At 45.3% G+C, this 15,557-nt stretch overlaps 1 protein-coding gene across 1 annotated transcript in view; it reads right to left on the reverse strand.

The window, feature by feature from the left end:
* LOC138762435 (ATP-dependent 6-phosphofructokinase, liver type-like) overlaps positions 1-15,557 on the reverse strand; it is a 93,522-nt gene that overhangs the window by 76,832 nt on the left and 1,133 nt on the right. The gene's annotated exons all lie outside the window — the stretch shown is intronic.

A 15,557-nucleotide genomic window follows, 5' to 3' on the forward strand; every position in this document is an offset into this window, starting at 1 on the left:
AGCATAGGACCCCACAGTGACAAGATGACCTTTTTAGTAGATTCTGGGGCAGCCTGGTCTAGTATTTTACGACCACCCGAGGGTGTTAAGATAGAGGGGACAGTGATGATTTTGGGAGTAGGAGGAAGAGATTTTACAGTCCCTGTATTAAGGGATGTAAGAATACAAATGGGAGAAAAGATAATAACAGAGGATATTTTACTAGTTCCCCAAGCTGGAGTTTGTTTGTTAGGACGAGATTTACAGGACCAATTGGCTATCGGCACCAGACTACAGGAATCAGGTATTGGGGTTCAATTGTATGAATTAACCGAGGAGGATCGGGAACTAATAAATCCTGGAGTATGGGCAAAAAGAGGCAAGAGGAGTGTTAGATATTCCTCCCCTGCAAGTTACTTTAAAAGATCCTGAGCAAGTAATTAGACGAAAACAGTACCCAATTCCTATGGCTGGCCGAAAGTGGCTGCAGCCAATAATTGATCAGTTGGTGAAAGATGGTATACTCGAACCTCGAACTCTAGATGCTCTTACATTACCTGAGGAAACTGGTCTCATCCAGTTAATACCCCAATTTTACCTGTCCAAAATTCAGACAGTACCTATCGATTAGTGCAGGATTTGAGGGAGCTGAACAAAATTATTCTCACCCGTCACCCGGTTGTACCTAATCCCTATATGATAATGGGTAAAATCGATCCCCATAGTAAATGGTTTAGTGTGATTGACCTCAAAGATGCTTTTTGGACCTGTTCGTTAGCAACGGAGAGCAGAGACATGTTTGCCTTTGAATTGGAAAATCCTTTTACTGGACGCAAGAATCAATACATATAAAATCAGTACAATACATATAAAATTCTGGCAGGACTGGACAGAATGGATGCAGATGGGATGTTTCCAATGATGGGAAAATCCAGAACCCAGGGCCATGGTTTGAGGATAATAGGCAAACCATTTAGGACCGAGATGAGGAGGAATTTCTTTACCCAGAGAGTGGTGAATCTGTGGAATTCATTGCCACAGAGGGCAGTAGAGGCAGGTTCATTATATATATTTAAGAGGGAATTAGATATATTTCTTAAGTATAAGGGTATTTAAAGGTTACGGAGAGAAGGCGGGGACGGAGTACTGAACTTTAAGATCAGCCATGATCTCGTTGAATGGCGGAGCAGGCTCGAAGAGTTGAATGACCTACTCCTGCTCCTATCTTCTATGTTTCTATACCGGTGGACGGTCCTTTCCACAGGGCTTTACAGAATCACCAAATTTATTTGGCCAGGTCTTAGAACAAATACTAGACAAGGCCCCTCGGAGAGAGAATTGCCAGTTGATACAATACGTTGATGATTTGTTAATCACGGGAAAAACGTACGACTTAGTTAAACAGTATACTGCTGAACTTTTGAATTTTCTGGGGAATAAAGCTCTCAGGGTGAGCGAATCCAAATTACAATTTGTTCAATCAGAAGTTAAATACTTAGGTCATCTGGTGAGTCAGGGGACTAGGAAAATAAGTCCAGAGAGGATACGTGGTATTCTACAGATCCCACCTCCCAAGAACTTAGGAAATTCCTTGGTTTAATGGGATACTGTAGAATCTGGATTGAAAATTATTCTAGCCTGGTCAGATTTCTCTTTGATAAACTCACGATTCTAGGGGGCGAAGCTGTTGTCTGGACAGAGGGAGAGATTAAAGATTTTAACTTGGTGAAACAGCACCTTATTAGTGCCCCAGTGTTGGCTTTACCCGACCTAAATAAGCCATTTGACCTATATACCAATGCGAAAGAAGGTGTGGCCACCGGAGTACTAACACAAGAGAGGGCAGGCTGTAGACAGCCAGTTGCTTTTCTGTCAAAAGTTTTAGTCCCTGTTTGTCGTAGTTGGCCAGAATGTGTGCAAGCCATCGCAGCCACTGCTATTTTAGATGAAGGACGAAAGATTATGTTTAGTGCCCCGATGATAATTCACACCCCTCACACAGTCCGCAATATTCTCTTACAACGTGCTGGAAGGTGGCTTACAGACTCTAGAATTTTAAAATATGAAGCGATCCTAATGGATAGGGATGATTTGACCCTGATTACGAATAAAGAACACAATCCAGCAGCTTTCTTGGTTTCTCCAAATTCTGACAATACCATAAATGATTTAGAGCATGTATGTTTAGACGTAATTTATTTACAGACCAAAATTAGAGAGGATTTAAGCAATGAGCCTTTACAGGAGGGTGAAAGGTGGTTTATTGATGGATCTTCCCGTTGCATTGATGGCACTCGCTATAGCGGATATAGTGTAGTGGATGGGAAGGAAGGAGTAGTGATTGAAGCCGGTCACCTTCCCGGTCATTGGTCAGCACAATCTTGTGAATTGTATGCCCTCTGTAGAGCTCTCCAGGGTCTAGAGAACAAGGTGGGCACGATCTACACAGACTCAAAGTACGCTTTTGGTGTAGTGCACACCTTTGGGAAGATCTGGAAAGAGCAGGGAATGATAACTGGGAAAGGACAAAAGTTGATCCATGAAAACTTAATTGTCCAATCTCTAGATGCTCTTACATTACCTGAGGAAATAGCTGTAGTTCATGTACAGGGCCATCAAAGTGGTGACAGTCCTGAAGCACAGGGGAACAGACAGGCAGATGCAGCTGCCAAACAGGCTGCGCTCACGGAGAAAATAGACAAGCTGTTATTCATAATGGCTTATTTAGCTGTTACTGCCTATCCCATATGAGGTTCAAAAGATCCCATATGAGGTTCAAAAGACTCCCATCTTTTCACAGGAAGAGGAGGTTTACATGAAGGACCAGGGAATGTGTCAAACTGTTGATGGGTTGTGGTGGACGGCAGAAGGACGCCAGAAGGACGCCAAGTGCTGAACAAAGCCTTGGCTCAGCAAATTATTGATCAGCTCCACCAGCAGACACACTGGAGAACATAGGCACTTGTGGATACTTTTGTACGGTCTTTTCATTGCTCGGGAATATACACTATAGCCAAGCAGAGTACTCGGGGTTGTCCAATCTGCCAGAGAGTAAATAAGAAAGTTATGCGCCAGGTAATGCATGGTGGTCGCGATATAGCTGTACGCCCGTTTCAACGGATACAAATTGACTTTACGGAATTACCTAAGATAGGGGTTTACAAATACCTCCTTCCTGGTAATGGTAGATCATTTCATATGATGGGTTGAGGCTTTCCCGACCCCTAATGATCGTGCCAGCACCGTTATCAGGATACTATTGGAGTTTGTGATTCCACGATATGGTATGATTCAAACCACTGACTCAGATCGAGGTACTCCAGGGTGTGTGTAAAATACTGGGAATAGATTGGCAGCTACATACCCCATGGCACCCCCAGAGCTCAGGCCATGTTGAACGAATGAATCAGACCTTGAAAAATCAGCTCACTCGACTTCATGAGGAAGCCGGCCTCTCCTGGATTAAATGCTTACCCTTAGCTTTAATTAGGACTCGCACAGCTCCTCGTAAGGACCTTGCTGTCTCACCATATAAAATGATGTTTGGTCTTCCTTACATGGGATTCCACACTGAAACCCCTATCCCTGAGTACATATCTAAATATTTACAGGGACTTTCTACTTCTCTGTATGACTTACGACAGAAGGGTTTATTAGCTCAAACCCCACCCCTGGAGTATTCTATTCATTCTATTAAACCTGGTGATTGGGTATATGTAAAAGCGTGGCAAGATCAACTAAAACCTGTCTGGGATGGCGCCTATTGTGTACTTTTGATTACAGACACTGCCGTGTGAATGAAAGAAAAGGGATGGAGCCACATCCAATGAATTAAACGAGCTGCTGAACCACGGACTAACGACACTGATAATCTACCCTCCACCTGGCGTGCAGTCCCTCATCCTTCTGATCGAAAAGTTACACTATGCCGGGAAAAAGTGCTGTAATGCTGTTTTTACCATTTGTTGTTATGTTTACTTGTTGGTTCCCAATTTTTGGGAAATCACCAAATTGCTCACGATGTATTAAGTCCTCCTGGAACAGGGGCAGCAGAGGTGACAATTATTTAACCTTAGAATGTAGACAGGGCGCAGGTATAGAGTATAGTCATAGTGGGGTATGGGTTAATATAGGATCCCAACATGGACCAGGGGAACAGAAAGGCCCTAGGGGAGTAGATTTGATTTGTATTTCGGCCGCTACAAGTATTAAAAAGAGGAGTTTTAAAGAGAAAGCACAAAGAAGATGGTAGGACAATGACAGACAGAATGTTAGTCAGGATTGTACATGTAGCAGAGATAGAGTGAATACATATGCTAATGTTCGCAGACAAGCTGCAACTCACAGGTTAAGTGACAAGAAACACCCCTCCCCAACTTGGTCTCCTGTAAATCATCCTTTGGGTCACACAGACATTCGAAATGTTAAGAACCACCAGTGTAAGGGGAGTTCCAGTTGTAAACGACGCAAGCTGCTCCAGAACACCACAGCTGCTTGGCATTTAAATCGTTTAATCAGACTCCAGGCAGCCTTGGAGATCACCACCGAACAGACAGTGATGGCCTTGAATTTATGGACAGATACGAGCCACAGTTCAACAAAACCGCCTGGCTCTCGATTACTCGTTGGCTGCTGAAGGCAGCGTTTGTGAAAGACTGGGTAATGACAATGCTCACAATGGTCAGGTGGTTAAAGACACTTCTTCAGGAGTTCGAAAATCTTCCCATGCCCAGGGACTAGACTTTTTATTGGTAACTGGAGTCTGATACCCACAGCCCTTATAGTAGCTGGACTCGCTATTCTGGCCATTATGGTGCTCCCCTGCCTAAAGACTTGTGTGCAGTATTTAATTCAACGGACCCCTCGTCAGATCACTATAACCCAAAGGACGTATGTTTCCCAAATTCTGTCTGATGATGCTGAGACTGCAGTTCGTTTACTGACTCGCTGGGAAAAAGACCAAGTTTACAAGTAATACATTCCAGTTGAGAATTCACGAAGCGTAGCTAAAAGAAAAGTGAGGATCGTGAGAGATGAGTAAAACTAATATGAAAATATGAGAGATGACGAAAGCTAGTATGGATATATGTGTGTAATGAATAAAGCCAGTTTGAATAGGATAAGGAGGAAGTAAAGTTAGAGTCAGCAAGTTCCACATATGTAATTAGGTAGACAGAATTAGCAAGTTCTGCATATAAGAGTTAGTAAGCCCTGAAGGTTGGGAAGGTGTGAATAAGGACAAAGGCAGGTGAATAAGGACAATGACATGATGGCAGACAGGATACCCCCTGGTCCTCCAAGTTCACACACGTAGTGTTGGAATCTAGGGGTTAAAACATTATGAAAGAAATGATTAATTAATAAGTTTATATTTACTGCATGGTTCAGGGGAAAAGAGGAATGTGATTAAGTGGCAATCACAGCATGGAGCAAAGTTGGCTGAGCAAAACTGTCTGCTCCCAAAATGCATAAAACGATTTAGGAGGAATGCTCAAACTGAAGGAGGTGGTGAGTAGCACAGGAGACACAGGCCAGACCAGAACAAAGAATGTCCTGCAAGAAACAAAGGGAATGGAAAACCAGTCTAGAAGGAAGATTAAGGCATAAGGAGGTGTTAAAGAGAACAGCAGAAATTGGCCAGACAGGAACAGAATGGTGATTAGAAATATCTGGGGATGAATTAATTTCTGATCAAAACAACAGGATAGTCTGGCCTGGAGGATTAAGATGGGAGCGCTACACCCCAGATATCTGCAAAACAGATGACTTGTGATAACCCTTATGCAAAAAGATCTAGCAAAGGAAGACAACTTTTGTTCTGTATGATAAGGTTGATCTATATAATCTGAGCCAACTGGACAATAGGGGTCAGTCTTGGGGAGTAGCTCACTGTGCAGGTGACCTATGAACTAACGATTGACCCAGAGCTCTGTTAAAATTTATTCTTGTGCTGTGTAATAAATTGACTGTTGAACCAAATACCCTCTCCTATCACTTCATTCAAAGAACATGCTGGACTCAGACCACACATAGACTAAATTAAGAGTAAGGTAAAGCCAGAGTCCGACAATTTGGTGACCCCGACGTGAAGATGGAGAAGTGACGGAAGAAAAAGATACGAAACACCGGTCGATTGTGGCGTGGTGATAACAACAAGTGGCCATTCAACAAAAGGAGGTAAGCAGACGCCTGTTTAAACGAAGTTCTGCTATTGGCAACGATAAAATTGTGTGTTGTCACTACTCTGCAAAAGTCCTAGTTAAAGCCAAAGAATAAAGCTTCAGGGGTTAGAGTCCCCTGCAAGAAACGGGGGTTAGGAAGGAACTGGGGTTAGAGTCCCCTGTAAGAAGCGGGGGTTAGAGTCCCCTGCAAGAAAAGGGGGTTAGAGTCCCCCTAGTAGAATGGGGTTAGAGTCCCCTGTAGAAAAAGGGGGTTAGAGTCCCCTCGTAGCGATCTCGACATATATGTTTAGACACTTGGCCAAATAGAATAAGGTGTATTGTGATAGTTATTTGTTTCTATAGTGTATAATAAGTATTTGGTTAAGAATAGTTTATCATAATAGTGTACAATAAGTATTTGTTTAAGGATCGTGTACCATAGTAGTGTATAATAAGTATCTGTATAAGGTGCATTGTGTTATAGTTATTTGTTTCTATAGTGTATAATAAGTATCTGTTTAAGAATCATGTAGTGTATCATAATAGTTTATAATAAGTACTTGTTTAAGGATTGTGTACAGTGTGCCGCTGGTGTTTATAATAACGTGGGAAGGGTCGAAGTAGATTGCAGGGTGGCAAAATCCTACCAGGGGAGAGACCCAGTGAAGTACGAAGTCTAAAGGGTTAAAATCAGAATATAAGATGGAAGGAGTAATTAGGGATGTAGGGCAAGAGTTCGGGGAAGACAGATGGGTTCCCCCAGCTGTAAACCGACAGTGGGAAAAAACAAGGAATCAATTACTGGGAGGATTACCAAAGGGAGAGGAGGTACGGGCTATGGCACGGTACGAACGGATATGGAAAGAGCTGCAGAGTCAGGGGAAGGTACCACGAGGGTTTGAAAAAATCCAGCTGGTAATGTACTTAGGAGAAGCAGAGAGGGAAGCGGCCAAGGAGGTACAGGAACATGAGGCAAATGGACAAGGATCTATATGGAATAGAAGAAGGCTTAAACAGCAGAAGGAAGCGAAGGAACAGAGAAGGGCAGATTTACACAATACGACATTGGCTTGCATGGCTGCGGAAGCAAACCTTCAACATGATATTAAAAAGGGATCCCATATCACAAAGGAGAAAACGGGGGAGGTTAAGCCGTTAGCCCCGCTATATCCAGTTACCAGAGAAATTGCCACCACCTTATCCTATTCCCCAGATGCCAACGATGCAGATAAGTGAGGGAATAGTGAATGTCACTGAGTTAACAGGTCCAGAACTACATGAGGCGAAGGAGAGACTTAAGAGAGTTGCGCAGGAGAGAGTGGAGGAAACAAAGGAATGGGTGCACGAAATACAGAACGATATATGTGCAGTAAGGGAAAATAGTAGGTGCTTGGGAAAAACAGATGAGAGAGAGCTGGGGCAAGAAGAGGAGAATAGGAAGGGAAATGACCCAGCGAGTGTCAGATGGGAGCGGGAGAGAGAGCAGAACGAGGAAACTGAAATAGCTAGTGTGAGTGTTGAGAGTGAAGAGGAGAAACAGCCAGTCACGATCAGGGGAAGCATGATCACACACAGAAGACAAGGTCAGGAGAACCCTCGCTCCCCTTTGGGATATGCGTTGCGGGACAGGGAGGAAGTACGGCTTCCAGAAAGGTATAGACAAATGCCGCTAATTTATAAGGGTCCGCAAATTGGGGAAAGGTATCAACCCTTCTCATTCACCGACATGAATTTTATTTTGGACAAAATGCCACCTCCGACTGAGGGAGGTGGAGCGTGGATGGGAAAGTTCTGCCAATATACGATGGGACATAAGATAGCCATAGGGGATTGGAGAGCATTATTGGGGAAACAGCTTGGGCTGTGAGAGATACAGAAGGTAGAAATGATCGCAGGAATCACTAGGTGCCTCGATGCCAAGCCATTTGCCAAACATGCTACGGCAGTAGGAGGGGCAATGCGGGATAAGTTTCCCGTTCCCCCCGGTGTCATGCAGTCCCTGACCTTTTCCATAAAGAAGGATGAGGAGATCTCGACTTTTTTGAGTCAGTGTAAGGAGAGTTGGACGGATAAAGCAGGAGTACACCCAGCCACAGATCCCTTGCAGACTACACTCTTTAGGGCTGCAGTAACGAGCAGACTGCAAGCTGTAGTTAGGGAAGCGTTAGAGAATAACCCTGATATTCCTGGCTGCTCGAATGAGCAATGGGAAAAACATTTGACCCATCATATGAAACGTTACAGGGCTAAGCATAAGGAGGACAAACAAACTACGGAGTCGGCACAAGTGCAACTCCTTAAGCTTCAATTGGAAGAGGCTAGGGCTAGGAAAAAGGCGAATGAGGCAAAAAAGAATCCCTCAAAGGGTGCGAACCAGATGATTCAGCAGCCACCGCAAGGGAATAATACGAGTTGGCACCCGGCCCCAAATTGGGCACCGGGTCCCACCTATGTGGGCAGAACGGGAGGTCCAATGGGGAGATTCCGAGTAAGAGGGAGAAGTCGGGGTGCTCCACGAATGCAGCCAGCCGTATGTTTTGTATGTGGTCAGCCAGGACACTGGAAGAGAGACTGCCCCCTAGTTTGGGGTCCTCAGGACACTGGGGGAAGGGGATATGGACCACCACAAAATGAGCATTGGGTCCAGCCCGAGATCGTCAGTGCCACCCCCGGTACATCAGGCACCCCATGCGGCTCTAGCTCCGAAGAGACAAATCCCTTTGCTGACAGAGGAGGAGCAATATTGCCCAGTGACGGAGCCCGAGCTCCCACGAGCAGGCTAGGTTGGCAGACCCTTTCCTGCAGATTAAAGTAATGGACATGGAAGTATCCTTTTTAGTGGATACGGGAGCCAGATTTTCAACACTCACTGGCGCTGAGTTTCAAACTAAAACATCATCCTCTAGCGTCCAGCTAATAGGGTTCTCGGGTACACCAGAAAATCTGCCGTTTTCTACACCACTAGTCACTTCTGTGGCGGGACAGACTTTTACACATCAATACATTTTGTCAGCCAGGTGCCCTATTAATCTTTTGGGCAGAGACCTGCTGGTCAGGTGCGGAGCATCGATCCTTTGTGGACCCAGCGGAATAGAGGTCACCTTTCCAAATGGATATTCTATGAACTGTTCACTAACTACACTTCATTCCGGTTCTCAGATGTTGTTGGCGGCAGCTGGAGGATCCGCGTCTGAGGGACAATGGGCTGACATTTACTGGGGGCTGTTGGAACCGGAGGACCCACAAAAGGGAGGGCTGCTAAAGCTTTATAATCAATGGAAGCCGTGGATTCAGACATTACACCCGTATACCCCTCCCTCGGACCCCCCCCATATGACCCTCTTTTACGATAGGGATGGGGATGAAATGTATCAGCAAGCCTTTTATGCAGAGGTAGAGGGCATGCTATGGGAAATTAATTCGGACTACATAGTGGTAGGAAAGGAGGGAGTGGCCGCTACGGTGGCACTGACATCTGAGCAGCTGGAATGGTATGTGATGGCGGGTGAGGCCATTCCTCATGTCACCCTTGCAATTGGCACTACTCACCAGGCAAAATATTTGGGACTGATGTGTCGGAACTTGATGTCCCTAAGTGACTGGTCCGATACCCAAATACCGACAGTGCAGTTCTCATCTGGTCAGGCATACAGGATTTTGTCCCCGACATATGATCGAGTCCTCCTTGAGCATAGACAGATTGAACGCTTTCATGGTAGAGAGAAGATGGATCACCCCGACTCGGCCCCTATGCTAGATTCTCTTCCTGAGAACCTGTGGTCAGTGGGATCAGCAGATGTGGGTTTTTGTCAGCAGGTTGATCCCATAACCTTCGAACTGTCAGATTACACCCCAATTTGGCAGATGCAGTATCCCCACAAACCTGAAGCTGAGGAAGGTTTGGCAGATACCATTGATGGCCTTATGTATTCAGGGGTGTTGGAACATTCGTGTTCTAGTTGGAATACACCCATCTTACCTTTTCCGAAACAGGACACGGGCAAATATCGGATGGCCCGTGACTTAAGGCGCATCAATGGTATTGTGCAAACACCCAGTTTCAGTACCAAACCCATATACTGCCATGACTGTTTTAACCCCTAACCACAAGTGGTTCTCTTGCATAGATTTAGCGAATGCTTTCTTTTGCTTGCCGCTGGCAGAACCATTAAGAGATGTGTTTTCGTTCACGTATAAAGGTAGAAAGTTGTGCTATACTCGACTCCCGCAGGGCTTTATCTTATCCCCAGGGATTTTCAATCAGGTTTTGAAAGAACAGCTGGGGGGGCTAGTACTGCCATGTGGGGTAGTTCTGATCCAGTATGTAGATGATATCTTATTTGCAGCATCTGAGCCTGTCTCCTTTTGGAGGCCACAAAACTCCTGCTAGTGCAGCTGTTCAAGGCAGGTTTTAAAGTCTCTCGTTTAAAGTTGCAATGTTGTAGACAAGTGGTCTCCTTTTTAGGAAGAATGGTCTCAGCGAAAGGTGCAGGGATGTCCCCTGTGCATCGTACAGCGATACTACATCATCCAAAACCAAAGACAGTTAAGGAAATGCTTTCATTTTTGGGTTTGTCAGGTTATAGTAGGCAGTTTATCCCATCGTATGGTGAGTTGACACATCCACTGTGAACTTTGGTGAATGAACAAGGGATGAGGAATCTGGGAGCTACACTTGATTGGACTGCACAGACTGAGATGAGTTTTATTCTACTTAAGCAAGCTCTTACAACCGCTATAGATTTGGCGATTCCAAATTATAGACACCCTTTCTTTTTGGATGTTTCTGAAAAAGCACACACGATTGTTGGTGTCCTTTTTCAGAAAAAAGGGGTGGAAGATGTGTGCTCATGTATGTATCACACTAGACCCGACAGAAGACAGACACCCACCATGTACGAGACATGCAGCAGGAGTAGCAAAGATTCTACAAAAGGTGGCACACATAGTAATGGGACATGGCCTGACGGTATTAACAACACATAGTATTGTAGCATTTGTGAGCTCGACAGCATTTACAATGACTTTGCTAAGGCAGACGAGACTAGAAAAGATCCTGAATGCTCCAAATGTTACGTTTACCCATGAAGGCATTAACATGGCAGACAATATGGGAGAGGGAGAACCACACTGTTGTGAGGGTAGTAAAGGATATTAAAATAAGACCTGACTTACAGGCTACACCCTTAAGAGAACCAGATGATACCTTGTTTTCAGATGGGTGTTGTTACAGACACCCCACAGATGGATTGAAAGCTGCCTATGCGGTGGTACGAAAAACTACAGGATTTGTAGAAATCATTGCAGGGACGGTGAGAGGAAAGGAGTCAGCACAACTCGCAGAACTACAGGGAATGATAGCAGCATTAGAATGGGCAGAAGGGAAGGTCAATATATATACAGACTCGGCATATGTGGTAGGGACAATACAGGTTGAGCTTAGTCAATGGATTAGAAGTGGGTTTTTAACAGCAGCAATGACCCCAATTAAACACGAGAAGGACGTTAGGAAACTGGCGGAGGCCCGCCTGAAACCAAGGGCATTAGCAGTTCTTAAATGTAAAGGACATGATAGAACAGATACGATGGTGGCTCGGGGAAATCAGGAAGCGGACATGGCCGCTAAAAGAGCAGCAGGATACGGCCCTCAGTTTATTATGATACAGGCAGACAGAACAGCACATGACTTATTACCACCGTGTAGGGTAGAAGTAATAATACAGGAACAAGCAAAGGCATCACCTCAGGAAAGGATGGTATGGGAGGAAAGGAGGGCAACCGAGGATCAAGGACTATGGAGATCGATAGACGGGAGGCCAGTTTTACCATCTTGACTCATGAAACCCCTCCTCGAGGAGGCGCATGGGCTCCAAACTAAATTGGGTGGATGCGTTGCCCCTGGCATTAATGTCAATAAGGAGTTCGGTAAGTTCTGTGACAGGATTTATTCCATATGAACTACAAACGGGGCACCAGTTTCCAGGACCGGGAGCTGGAATTCAGACTACGAAGAATGAGGTAAGTTCAATGGGATGCAAGCTTTATTATGATAAACTAACGGCTCTGGTGTCAGATTTTTCACAACAGAAAAGGGGAAACACCGATACCTTCAGTCGCGGAGTGGGTTCTGCTAAAGGTCATCAAGAGAAAGTGGTCGGAGCCCAGGTGGGCAGGACCCTACAGAGTGGTGGAGAGGATGTCCTACGCGGTTCGACTACAGGGAAAAGGCGAGACGTGGTATCATTGGAGTCAGTGAACAGCAACGGACCCACCAACACGGACACTGGAACAGATTCGAACGGAGATGACTGGGACTCTGTGAAGAAACCACGGATTAAGAACACTTAACACGTCCCTTTTTAAAGAGACTATTGGACTACAGTGACTGTATATCAGTGGTTGACGGTATAATCGATTTATTGGCATCAAAACAATGAAGGGAGCTGGGATGAATACTATGTGGGGACTATGGGTACTGGTGGTCCGAGCCCTTGAAGGGGCTGGGGATGAAAACCACTGTACGAAGTGTGTGCACTCGACCTGGGGGTCGCATAACGAAAAAGAACAGTACTTTGCTGATTGGACTAACTTTCCTGAACACTGTGTGGGGACTCACACGGGACGTGTGTGCATAATGGACGAGTGTATGATGTTAAATTCAATAGGGGATCGTTACACTCCACACCAAATCGAGACCGCTGTCCCCAAGGAGTAACAAGGTTTTGTGCCTCGGAGGGAGACCGAGATAAGGAGAAAGGGGGCTCAATACCCATTCAGAGGATACAGTGGAAACCCATGTGGCAAAATGGAAAACAACCATACATATGGGACCGAGATAAGGGGGATATCTATGCCAACACTGAACTCCAGGCAGCCACTCACAGAGTAGGCGACAATAGATGGGTAGACCTTTGCCAAACTACGGCAGAACTCTTGGGGGTAAAAAACTGTTGTATGTGGGGGACCCACAAGAGATGGGTCATGGCCATGGAGCGGGGAGCCCCTGGAAGTGTGGGAGTTGATGAGTTTTCACGGATCAGCAGATGAGACGCGCCCCCACCAGACATGGCATTTAGCAAATCACCCATTAGGGGAGGAAGGAGCAAGGCAATCATTATAAAGGAGATTCGAGGTGCACAAGGGTTAAAATCTTGGGGAAGTTCCCTCGATGGCATCCTCAGCGACCCCGGTGGTTCCTGGCCCCACAGAATGAAGCAAATTGCAGATCTATAAGATAACTCCCGTGGGAAAGTGGTATGGAATTGCACGGGCGTTAATCCATATGAAGGGGTTCCCTCACTCAGACAATTGTGGGCTCATCCCTATCCACACGGATTTGCCCCAGAGGGTTTATATTGGATTTGTGGGAATATGGCATACACTTTTTTGGAGCCAGACTGGAGGGGAACGTGCGGTATAGGTATCATTCAACCACAATTTGTGCTTTTACCACAGAACGACTCCCATCAGTTAGCCGCGCGTGTATATCAGGGGCTCCGCCAGAAGAGGGATTTAAAGATCGGTGAGTGGGGAGAGGACTGGCCTCCAGAGCGCATTATTTCTTATTATGGACCTGCCACTTGGGCCCAGGATGGGTCCTGGGGATATCGATCCCCAATTTACATGTTAAACCGTCTGATTCGTTTACAAGCTATTTTGTAAATTATCACCAATAACACCGCCACAGCCCTTGATCTGTTGGCAGAAGAGCAGCAACAGATGAGGGCCACGGTGTTTCAAAACCGCTTAGCTTTAGACTAGTTGTTAGCCACTGAAGGGGGAGTGTGTGGGAAATTGAATCTCACTAATTGTTGTTTAAAAATCGATGACAATGGGCAAGCAGTAAAGGAGATTTCCTCAGGCATTCACAAATTAGCTCATGTCCCGGTTTAGACCTGGCGACCCTGGGGCAGCTCATGGCTAGGAAATTTGTTCTCTGGAGACTGGGGATGGATACAGACTGCAGTGCTAGTTGCTGGAGTTGTGGTGTTGGCGTTGATCCTGATCCCGTGCATCCTTCCCTGCCTCCAGTGCCTGATTCAACAAGCGTTTTCACAGAGAGCCATCCCCAGACCCCAAGGCATGTATTTGTCCCTACTCCCCTCCCAAGAGTATAATGACTACAAGGGGTCAGAAATGCCGATCCTGGCAATAACTCCGGAGGTCTCGGCCGAATAAGGTAACAGGTGGTTGGTCTCAGTTTCCTGAGACCAAAAGGGGGACTGTTGGAATCTAGGGGTTAAAACATTATGAAAGAAATGATTAATTAATAAGTTTATATTTACTGCATGGTTCAGGGGAAAAGAGGAATGTGATTAAGTGGCAATCACAGCATGGAGCAAAGTTGGCTGAGCAAAACTGTCTGCTCCCAAAATGCATAAAACGATTTAGGAGGAATGCTCAAACTGAAGGAGGTGGTGAGTAGCACAGGAGACACAGGCCAGACCAGAACAAAGAATGTCCTGCAAGAAACAAAGGGAATGGAAAACCAGTCTAGAAGGAAGATTAAGGCATAAGGAGGTGTTAAAGAGAACAGCAGAAATTGGCCAGACAGGAACAGAATGGTGATTAGAAATATCTGGGGATGAATTAATTTCTGATCAAAACAACAGGATAGTCTGGCCTGGAGGATTAAGATGGGAGCGCGACACCCCAGATATCTGCAAAACAGGAGATGACTTGTGATAACCCTATAAATGAATAAAAGATCTAGCAAAGGAAGACAACTTTTGTTCTGTATGATAATGAAATCTAGCAAAGGAAGCCAACTTTTGTTCTGTATGATAAGGTTGATCTATATAATCTGAGCCAACTGGACAATACGGGTCAGTCTTGGGGAGTAGCTCACAGTGCAGGTGACCTATGAACTAACGATTGACCCAGAGCTCTGTTAAGTTTTATTCTTGTGCTGTGTAATAAATTGACTGTTGAACCGAATACCTTCTCCTATCACTTCATTCAAAGAACACGCTGGACTCAGACCACACATAGACTAAATTAAGAGTAAGGTAAAGCCAGAGTCCGACAGTAGGCAGACAGGATTGCCTAATGCCAAATTTATCCAGGAGGCAGAAGAATGTTAGGGGGGGGGGGGGGTAGGGTACCTCTCCACTGAAATGAACTGTATAAAAGTTGGGTGAGCCCCAGTATGTGTGTGTATTCCCAGGGTAAGGGGAAGCACCCAACTTTGCATTGTTGTATAATAAATGTTCTTTGTTTTCAATTTTTGTCTCGAGCAAATTCTGTGAAGGTACTTCTATTTCTCACACTTCTAATTCAAGTGATTAGGCTAGTCTGCTCTGCCTCTGAAGCTTGCACACATTTTCTTTACACAATCCATGAACAGAAAGGAACATGTTTAAGTTTATTTATCACCCAGTGAGCACTCGGACAGTTTCTCCCCATCCTTCATAGAGC

The sequence above is a fragment of the Narcine bancroftii genome, chromosome 4, assembly GCF_036971445.1.
Source record: "Narcine bancroftii isolate sNarBan1 chromosome 4, sNarBan1.hap1, whole genome shotgun sequence".
Classification (NCBI taxonomy): domain Eukaryota; kingdom Metazoa; phylum Chordata; class Chondrichthyes; order Torpediniformes; family Narcinidae; genus Narcine; species Narcine bancroftii.